The sequence below is a fragment of the Eptesicus fuscus genome, chromosome 15 (genome assembly GCF_027574615.1).
Source record: "Eptesicus fuscus isolate TK198812 chromosome 15, DD_ASM_mEF_20220401, whole genome shotgun sequence".
Lineage (NCBI taxonomy): Eukaryota > Metazoa > Chordata > Mammalia > Chiroptera > Vespertilionidae > Eptesicus > Eptesicus fuscus.
Genome location: NC_072487.1, coordinates 30,107,781 through 30,117,912, shown reverse-complemented (window position 1 = coordinate 30,117,912; position 10,132 = coordinate 30,107,781). Strand labels below are relative to the sequence as shown.

Sequence of the window (10,132 nt, the reverse complement as noted above, 5' to 3'; positions counted from 1 at the left end):
TGTGTTCATGGCAAGTTATTTAGAAAATAAAATATAAACAAAAAGAAGAAACTAAAAAAAATCACCTATAAGTCCTCTTTGTAGAGGCCCCTGTGAAAATGTTGATATCTCCCCTCCAGTATCTTTTTAAGGCATATAGATTTATGAGGCAGGAAAACATGCTGAGATATTAGTTTGAGTTGTCTGTGGGTCCTGTGGTGAAAACACGGAGGGCCTTGTTGTGAAAACACCCTTGCTCTGAGGTAAGTCTGTTTTCCAAAACCTACGGAATGAAGAAAGAGCCTGGGAAACTACAGCACCAGGTGTCTGACCGATGGGGTCAGACCAAACCTGGGTTCAGCAACCTGGGTTCTGGCTAGGAAAGAATTCAGAGTCAGTCTCAAACTGTAAGAGAACATTTATTTGGTAAACCACAGAGGTAGAAGAAGTAATTCCTAGAAGAAATGGGCTTAGGAAACAGGTTATGGAGGTAAAAGAAGGGCCCTTGGAGGTTGGGAGTGAGGATAGGGAGGGGGAAGGGAGGGAAAGGCTTGGGCATGCTCCCAGGGTCCTCCATCCTAAGGTTTTAAGGGTGGAGATTTTAGGGGAGGTCCCAGGGGAAGATCTCAGTAGAATATTCAGCAGTTTTCCAGCTGTGTCCTTTTATTGTTGTAGTCTCCACTAATTAATTGGCCAGCACCATTGCAGGGGACATTATTCAATGCTGCTGGTCCAGAGGTCAGCCTTGGCTGATATTGTTGCTTTTCTGGGCCTAAAGCTGAAACACAGTGGCAGCATGGATGTCTCTAGGGAGGAAAGATCAGGGGGTCCAAACCTCATAACCAGCAATATGCTAGGGGAGGAAAAGTCACCCTGGGGTGAAGTCCCACCCTATAGTTGACTAAAAGCCTGGTGCACGAATTCATGCACCAGTGGGGTCCCTCAGCCTGGCCTGCTGGATTGGGCCAAAACCGGCTCTCCAACATCCCCCAAGGGGTCCCAGATTGCGAGAGGGTGTAGGCCAGGCCAAGGGACCCCACTGGTGCACCATTGGGGAGCTGGGGAGGGACACGGGAGGTTGGCCAGCCAGGGAGGGACCGCAGGAGGGCTCCAGGGTGTGTCTGGCCTGTCTCACTCAGCCCCGATCAGCCGGACCCCAGCAGCAAGCTAACATACTGGTTGGAGTGTCTGCCCCCTGGTGGTCAGTGCATGTCATAGTGACTGGTCAACTTATAGCGAGCAGTTGGGCAGCCTTAGCATATCATTAGCATATTACGCTTTGATTTGTTGAACAGCTGACCAGGCGACTGGACACTTAGCATATTAGGCTTTTTTTATATAGGATTGTCCATTGCTAGGTACCTGGGACTTTCCACCCTGGTGACCTTCTGTACCTGGCCCACTGTTCTTGCTTTGCTCATGTCTGTCTAACTGCCTGCAGCAAGAGGAAAGGGAGTGGGGTGGAGTAGGAGGAAACTTGGACAAGACAGAAAAGAGAAACAGTGACAAGTCTATCTCCCTCCTAAAGAGGGACAGGCACTCTGACAGGTGGTATGTGGATCTCATGCAGACACTAAACTCTCAGAGGATGTACTCCCATTCCTCAGGCCACTGTGGTCCCACTACGCTGTGGGGTTTTTCAGTGGTGAGACTGAAAACAAGTTGGCAAGAAAAGGCCAACTTGGATATAGACCTAGATGACCAATCTCATTCCTACTGAGACAGGCTTGTAGTAAGCCAGGACAAATGGAATAGGGAAACTAAGGCAGATAGTTAAATGCCCAAGCAGTTTACAGACATCAAGTAAATGGCAAAACCCTATTTTTTCTAATCAAGGACACTTAAAAGTAAATAGTTTACACTTCTCCACAGCCAGAGGGTAAATAGCTTAAATCATCCTATTCAGTGAGATAGGTAACAAAAATTCAATTAGTGCCATTTGTGCCAACCACACCCAAGGATGTGTGAAGTCAGGGGAATAAATCTCATTTTGGCACATAAAACTGCTGGATATTCTCTTGAGACTCCCCTCAGGCCTCCCCTAAACTCCCAACCTTTAAAACCATCAAGATGAAGGACCCAGGCTGTGCTCTCCCTCTGAGAGCATGCCCACACCTTTCCTTCCCCCTTCCCTTCCCCCAGGCACGTTGTCTTTGCCTTTCCAAGGGCCTTTCTGCCTCTTTAACTTGTTTTCTGTGCCTATGCAGCCCAGCTGGCTCAGTTCTTCTACCTCTGTGACTTTTTCTTGTAATTTGAGTTCTTGGCTCTGAATTCTTTTTTTGCTGAACTCAAGAACCAAAGTGTAACTTCACTGGCAATAACTGGTGCCATTTGGCCAGCAACATCTCAGGTAACACTACGGTTCCCTTGGGCTCATAGGAGTGGGGTCAGCAGAGACGGAACTCGGACGCTCAGACAGGGTGTGTTTTCTTAGCCACATTTCTTTAATGTGTTCTTGTCTTCTCTCCACGCCTTGCCTCTAAGTCACCGCTGCCTAATTGTTTTTCTTTCTATTGAATATTTTTTGAGATTTTTTAAAAATAAGTTTTTTATTGATTTCAGATTTTTTAAAAATATATATTTTTACTGAGTTCAGAGAGGAAGGGAGAGGAAGAGAGACATAGAAGCATCAATGATGAGAGAGAATCGTGACTGCCTCCTGCATGCCCCTTGCTGAGGAATAAGCCTGCAACCCAGACATGTGCCCTGATAGGGAATTGAACTGTGACCTCCTGGTTCATAGGTTGATGCTCAACCACTGAGCTGCACCAGCAGGGCTATTGTTTTTCTTCTGAAAAGGCAGTGTTCTCCTTTCCTCCTCCTTGTTCTTTTGACTCCATCCCTCAAACAAGAAACAATTGTGGTAGCTACAATTGGGAGTGGCTGCCTAAATACCAAGTCTGGGACTGTCTGTGCAATTGAGGAAAGGCATATATAAAATGGGTCTAACAGTATCTAGGCCAAGAGTTCCTCCAAGAATGAAATGAAGTCCTGTAGTGGGTTGAATATGAAAGGGCAGAGCAGGACAGCACAAAATGTACTGTACCCTCCACCCTGTGTAACTATGTGCATGAACCTGCCAATAGGAATGTAGAGAGGTGGACTCAGTCCACTTTAGGCAAGCTGCCCAGTGTGCCTTTGTGTAACTGGACCCCTCACCCTACCCCTGACCAATCATAAACACTCTCCCTGCCCACTGCTTGAGACCCCCTTTAAAGCCTTTGTTGTGGCGAGAGAGGGTCTCTTTTTCCCCGGTGAGCGCTGGAGATGAGAGCTCGTGCTAGCACGAATAAAGGTTCTCTTGCAGTTACAGCGGGTCTTGGCTCCTTCCTGGGGGGGTTTTGGGGATTCTGAACACTGGGCATTACAGAATAGTGTTCCCTCCAAATTCATGTTCACTTTGGGCCTCAAAATGTGACCTTATTTAGAAGTAGGGTATCTACAGATGTAATCAGTGAAGATGAGGTCATACCAGATTAGGCTGGGCACTAATCTAGTGGTCAGTGTTCCTATAAGAAGAGGAGATGACACTCAGAGACACACACAGGGAAGAAGGTCATGTGAAGATGGGAGAAGAGATTGGAGTGAAGCAGCCACAAACCAAGGGATGCCAAGGCTTACAGAAAGCTGTTGGAAGCCAGGAAGAGGCAAGGACTCTTTCCTTCCTGGAGCCTTCAGAGGGAGTGGCCCTGTGACACTTTGATTGCAGATATCTAGCTTCTAGACCTGTGAGAGAACAACGAGGGAGCTGTGAGAGCAGTGTCTGCTGTTTTAAGCCACCCAGTTTATGGTCTTTTGCTATGCAACCACAGAAAACTATTAAAAATACCTGTGTACAATTTCTGGCACACAGCTAGAACAGGCTAGCAATTCTTTCCTCGGCCTTCTTTTCTAGTAACTTCACAACCAGTTTTCCCAAATACCAGTCAGTTATTTGCTTACACGAAGTGATCCTGAAAGCAAAACCAAAACTCAGTAGGCTGGGCTTCAATCGTTCCTAAGAATTAGATGTGATTTGAATCACAACTGAATGACAATGACGTCTTTTCTCATGTTGAATGTACTTCCACTATCTGGTGGCTTTTCATTGTCCACCTTCCTGTGCCCCCGGACCAGCTAGAAGGAGTCCTGGCTTCGGTTTACTGGCTGTTGCAGTGGTCTAGGCAGCAACCTAGGGTTTTTGTTTGGTTTTCTTTTGGCTGTTTGTTTAGCTGTGGCTTCTATGAAGGAATCGGATGCAAAGAGCAACTTTTATTGTTTTCTTTTTGTTTTGTTTCTTTGCCTGAGGAGCAAGTGCCAAGTCGTGATGTGAGTATCCAAGGGGTTGAGGTTTTTCTGGTTCTTTGAGTTGGTGGTGTGGAACATGATGAGGCTGTCGCAGTGGGGTAAGTGTGGGCACCCTTTCTCTCCACAGCATCGGGGGCAGGAGAAATTCTGCTCAGACATTGTGCTCAGGGACACAAACAAGCTAATTTCTACCTGCTCCCCAAATAGTAGGATTTCTCTTGCTTTTCCCTATGCTTATTATTATTGTTGGGCAGTTTTATGAGGTGAGATATTTTTATGCACAAAATAAACGTGCACTGAAAAATATTGAACTATTCTTGAGATTATCTCAGCATAGAATTTTTGAAGGGTTAATAGAACTTAAAATTTTGTTTTTCTGTGTCTGACATGTTTTGAGTTATCCCTTTGGCAGGGAGAGAACATTCCTGGCTAGCCTGTGTTTAGAAGCTATGCTCTAAAAGGAAGCTGTTTAAAAACAAAAGTAAAATGGGAATTACATTAACTTATACTACAGACAACCATTATTTAACAAAAATGTGATCTGGGATCTACTAAAAGGCTTATTTTTCTATGTGAAATGATGAAAGATTAGTAAAATGGAAGAAAACTGAAAGTATTTATTGCTTGCCACCTGGGTACACGTAGTAGTTGAAACGACAGTGGATTCATGTAAGAGAACATTAAAGTGAGGAGGTTAAGTTTCAGTGAAATTGCCTATTAATAAGGTCTTCTGACCCTGAAATTCTCAGGTCTGGTGGAAGGGAATAATGGACAATATATTTGACAAAGTACACAGTAAGAATATTAAGGCTGAGCAGTAATCACACAGTTGCATCAGGAGTCAAATGTTCCCTCCCAAGATTCTAAGATCCTAAGATTCTGTGAATGGATGAACCATATCATTTTTGCTACTCAAAACTGGTTTATTCACCTTCATTACCTAACCTCTCACTGTCAGCAGGATCTTCCTTGTCTACTGCTTCAAGGTGTCTTCTTCCTGCTGTCTGTGAGCCTTTCCATTAAATTAGAGTTTTAGGTTCTCTGAATCCCAAGTGGCTAGCACAATATGTGATCATTGGGGTGCTTGTTGAGTTGTTTAATGCATTGATTTGATGAAATGGCAGGTGAACCACCAGATGTGGGTTATTTGTGTAATATACAGGAGGCAGTTTGAAGTTGATTTGAGGAGATGATGCTAATATCTTCAGAGATGGGTCATGTTTCAGAGTTGACTTGCTTTACAATGCATTGGAAGAGAACCATAGATTGTTGTGTGTCTTTTTTATTCCACATGGCAATGTCCAATACACCGAATGCCTTAATTGCTTAATACCCGGGTTACCATGTAATGAGGCAACTACAGCCTGGCCTCCTATTGTCACACCCCACTGTAGCAGGGCTTATTTATTTATATATTTTAGAAAGAAAGGAAGGAAGAGGGAGAGAGAAACATTGATAAGTTGCTTCCTGACCAAGGATGGAACCCACAACCTGGGTATGTGCCCTAATCGGGAATCGAACCTGCGACCTTTTGGTGTCTGGGATGCCACTCAACCAAATAAGCCACACATCCAGGGCAGCAGGATTCATTTAGGTTATACTATGTGTTTCCCTGATCTTCAAAAAACTCACTATATTGCAGGATAGATAAAGGACTCGGAAAGATTCTCCAGCCCCAACCACCTCAGTGCTTTCCAGCTGTCTCTACCACACCGAAGGGCTTATTCCCAGTTCTTATTCTCCAGATTTCTCTATTATCTTCTTGGGATTTTCCTCCCTTAGGCCTGAAACACTGGAATGGGGGAAGCTTCTCTTACTCTTAGGACTATTTCTTCTCTGCCTTCTCTGGTCTCCTACTCCTGCTCTCCAAATTTGGGGGCATTCCTCAGAGTTCAGACCTCTTTTTTCTAGTCTCACCTTCTATATTCTCCCCCACAGAGAGTTAGTTCATTCCCCAATGTCAACTAACATCAGCATATTTGAAATAACTTCTTTATGTTTACCTCTAGCCCTCAATTATGTCGAAAACTCTACACTTACATTTTTCTTGAATGCCTTGCATTACTTCATGACTCAAACCCAACTTATCATCATTTCTTTAAAAATTAGCTTTCCTTTTTTTATTTTATTTTGAAAGTATATTTTTATTGATTTCGGAGAGGAAGGGGGGAGAGAGAGTTAGAAACATCAATGATGAGAATCATTGATCGGCTGCCTCTTGAATGCCCCTTACTGGGGATCGAGCCCATAGCCTGGGCATGTGCCCTTGACTGGAATTGAACCTGGCATCTTTCAGTCCACAGGCCAACACTCTATCCATGGAGCCAAATTGGCTTGGGCTCTTTCTCTTTAAAAAAAAAAAAAAATATATATATATATATATATATATATATACACACACACACACACACACACACACACACACACACACACACATACTAGAAGCCCGATGCACAAAGATTTGTACTAGAATGGGCCTTCCTTTCCCTGGCTGCCGGCACCACCTTTCCACTCTGGCCCAGCCCCAGAGCCGCCTCTTTCCGCTCAGGCCCCGCCTTCCCAAGCTGCCATGGTGATGACGAAAGCATCCCACCCACCCCCAGTCACTCAGAGCGCCTGTGTATGCAAATTAACCGCCATCTTTGTTGGGTTGATTTGCATATCACTCCTGATTGGCTGGTGGGTGTAGCAGAGTGATGGTTAATTTGCCTGTTACTCTTTTATTAGGTAAGCTGTATATTTTTATTGATTTCAGAGAGGGAGAGAGAGACAGAAACATCAACAATGAGAGAGAATCATTGATAGGCTGCCTCCTGCACACCCCACACTGGGGATTGAGCCCACAACCCAGACAAGTTCCCTGACCGGGAAAGAAACTGTGACCTTCTGGTTCATAGGTCGATGCTCAATTTTTGAGCCACACTGGCAGAGCAGAATCACCTCTTCCTTGATCTTATATCTCCTTTTTTTTTTTTCTCCCAATGGTATCAATATTGTCTTGATAGTTTGGTCTCAAAACTGTAGTCAACTTTTTGCTTCTCTTTCTTTCCTATGTGGCTGATCACTTATCAATTGTTCTGTCAGTAGTCCTGTCAATTGTCTTATCAAGGTTCTTCTCCAGGTCGCTCCTCCCTAGATGAGAATGCAGCTGACAGACATTTCTGGCCACTGGTTCTGCCAGAATTTAGGCAACAATTTTTACAGAAATCCCTACATTGTTTTGTGTTACTAGTAACAAAGTACCAAAATTATCAGAGGTTTAGCAAATAATTCTAAGGACCTAATAAAGTACAAAGAGTTCTTGTTCTAACAGGGAAACAGAAGTGCACCCATTTAACATACCAGGAATGACTTACACTAGTGTTAACACTAGAGGTAAGTAGCAGATACAATTGAGGCAGAAGGAACAGCTTAAGACATTTAAGAGAGGCTTATATACTGTGTTAAATGCATAAGAATGTAAGGCTATTTAAGGAGATACTTAAGATTCAATACTATTTTTTCTTTTTTAATCCTCACCCAAGGATATTTTTCCATTGATTTTTAGAGAAAGGAAAAGACAGAGAGAAATATTGATGTGAGGGAAACACATTGATTGGTTGCCTCCTGCTCGTGCCTCAACCAAGGCCCCAGGCCCGGGAGAAGCCTGCAACACGGGTATGTGCCCTTGACTGAAATTAAACCTGGGACCCTTTGGTCCGCAGCCCAACGCTCCATCCACTGAGCTAAACTGGCTAGGGATGCAATACTATTTTTAAGTATCTGAAGAAACTGAAATAGAGGAAAAATAAGATTAGAAAAAAATAAGATGAGACCAGACATGAGAGATTAGAATTCTCAAAGCACCTGTGAGGTCCTGGTCATGGAAAGTGCATATATTTTTCTGTGGCTCAGGCAAGAGGGGCCAGGTTAGGGAAGGTTTTGCAGGCCACACTAAGGAGAACTGTACCTTGTAAATAATGGGAGCTATTGAAGTCTTTTAAGCAGGAGTAACATGGTCAGATTAATCATTCAGTATTCAGGAGATTACTCTGCCTGCTAGGTAAAAGGATAATTTATTCAACAAATATTAACAGAGAGTTTACTTACTGCCAGACAATGTTCTTGGGGCTGAAGGCATAGCAGTAAGCAAAACAAAGATCCTTGATTTAAGTGATCATATTCTTATGAAAGATGGCAGGCTATCCTATATAATAAAGAGGTAATATGCAAATTGACCATCACTCCAACACACAAGATGGCCGCCCCCATGTGGACACAAGATGGCCACCACAAGATGGCCAGCAGGGGAGGGCAGTTAGGGGCAACCAGGTTGGCAAGGGAGGGCAGTTAGGGGTGACTGGGCCAGCAGGGGAGGGAAGTTAGGGGCAATTGGGCCAGCAGGGGAGCAGTTAGGCATCGATCAGGCTGGCAGGGGAGTGGTTAGGGGGTGATCAGGCTGGCAGGCAGAAACAGTTAGGGGCAATTAGGCAGGAAGGCAGGTGAGTGGTTGGGAGCCAGCAGTCCTGTATTGTGAGAGGGGTGTCCGACCCCTCGAGGGGTCCCAGATTGAAAAGGGTGCAGGCTGGGCTGAAGGAAATCTCCCCCCCCCCCACCCCGTGCATGAATTTTGTGCACCAGGCCTCTAATAATATAGTAATATAATAAACAAGTATATTATATGGCATGTCTGATGGTAATGAATGCTTTGGAAAAGAGACCGATAAGGAGAATTGGGAATGCCGGAGGGCTGGTGTGCTGGCAGTTTTACAGAAGGGAGTCTCAAGCAGAAAGAGCAGAGAAGTGCCTGGTTTATGGGAATATGTACACTGGCAGAAAGGTTCATCCTTGGAGGGATGGATCTGGGGAAGACACTGCACAGGCCTAGACATGGGCTTAGAGCCATTGGGAACGAAATTCCAGCATCTCAAGGACCCAGATTGTGATGGGGAGAGGCTCAAGATGACTCCTCTCAGCCCGGCAGACACCTCACACTGCAGGGAGAGGCATGGCCACAGTGGGATCCTCTGAAGCAGGAGGCTTGAAACAGTCCCCTTCCCTGGGCTTTTGGCAGGATTTAGGATTTTACTCTCAGTGAAATATTGAGCCATCAAAAGTTTTGAGCACACCTTATTTATATTTTTAAACAATTTTTCTGGCTGCTGTGTTGAGAATCAACTGTAGGAAGGTAAGGTCAGAATCATAGAGTCCAGCTGTCTGGCTATTGCAGTAATCACCCCAAGAGATAATAATGATTCCGGCTGATATGGAAACAGTGAGAGTCTAGATACATTTGAAGGAAGGGCCTACTGGTATAAGACTTGTTAATGAATTGGATGCAAGTGAGAGAAGAAAGGAGTGGAGGAGGATGCCAAGGTTTGTGTCTGCCACTTCGCAAAGTGGAAGACGGAGCAGAGAGCAGCAAAACTGGAAGGTAAAAATTACAGTGAGGAGGCTGTGCTACGGTGTAAGAAATGATGAGGAGCTGAATTAAGACATTAGCAGTGGGAAGGTGTAAGATGAGAGATTCGTAGGTTTAAGAGGACACCCAAGATTCTGACTTGAAGTGGGTGTTATTACTGGCATTACAGGAAAATGGGGCACAAAGAGCTTTTTTATTTATTTATTTATTTATTTCAGAGAGGAAGGGAGGAGAGAGAGATAGAAACATCAATGATGAGAGAATCATTGATCGGCTGCCTCCTGCACACCCCCTACCGGGGATCAAGCCCGCAACCCCGGCATGTGCCCTTGTCCGGAATCGAACCTGGGACCCTTCAGTCCCCAGGCCGATGCTCTATCCACTGAGCCAAGCTGGCCAGGGCACAAAGAGCTTTTATAAACTGCCAAAGGTCTTAGAGGCTAATAATGTGTAGAACCAAGATTT

The 10,132-nt window shown here is 44.6% G+C and overlaps 1 protein-coding gene across 2 annotated transcripts in view; it reads left to right on the top strand.

The window, feature by feature from the left end:
* The first annotated feature begins 4,054 nt into the window (after positions 1 to 4,054).
* Positions 4,055 to 10,132, top strand: part of PDCD1LG2 (programmed cell death 1 ligand 2) — a 56,194-nt gene continuing 50,116 nt past the window's right edge. For both annotated transcript variants that reach the window (XM_054727575.1, XM_028150592.2), the window contains exon 1: positions 4,055 to 4,287. The gene's annotated coding sequence lies outside the window, so the exon portion shown is untranslated. The remainder of the gene's footprint in view (positions 4,288 to 10,132) is intronic.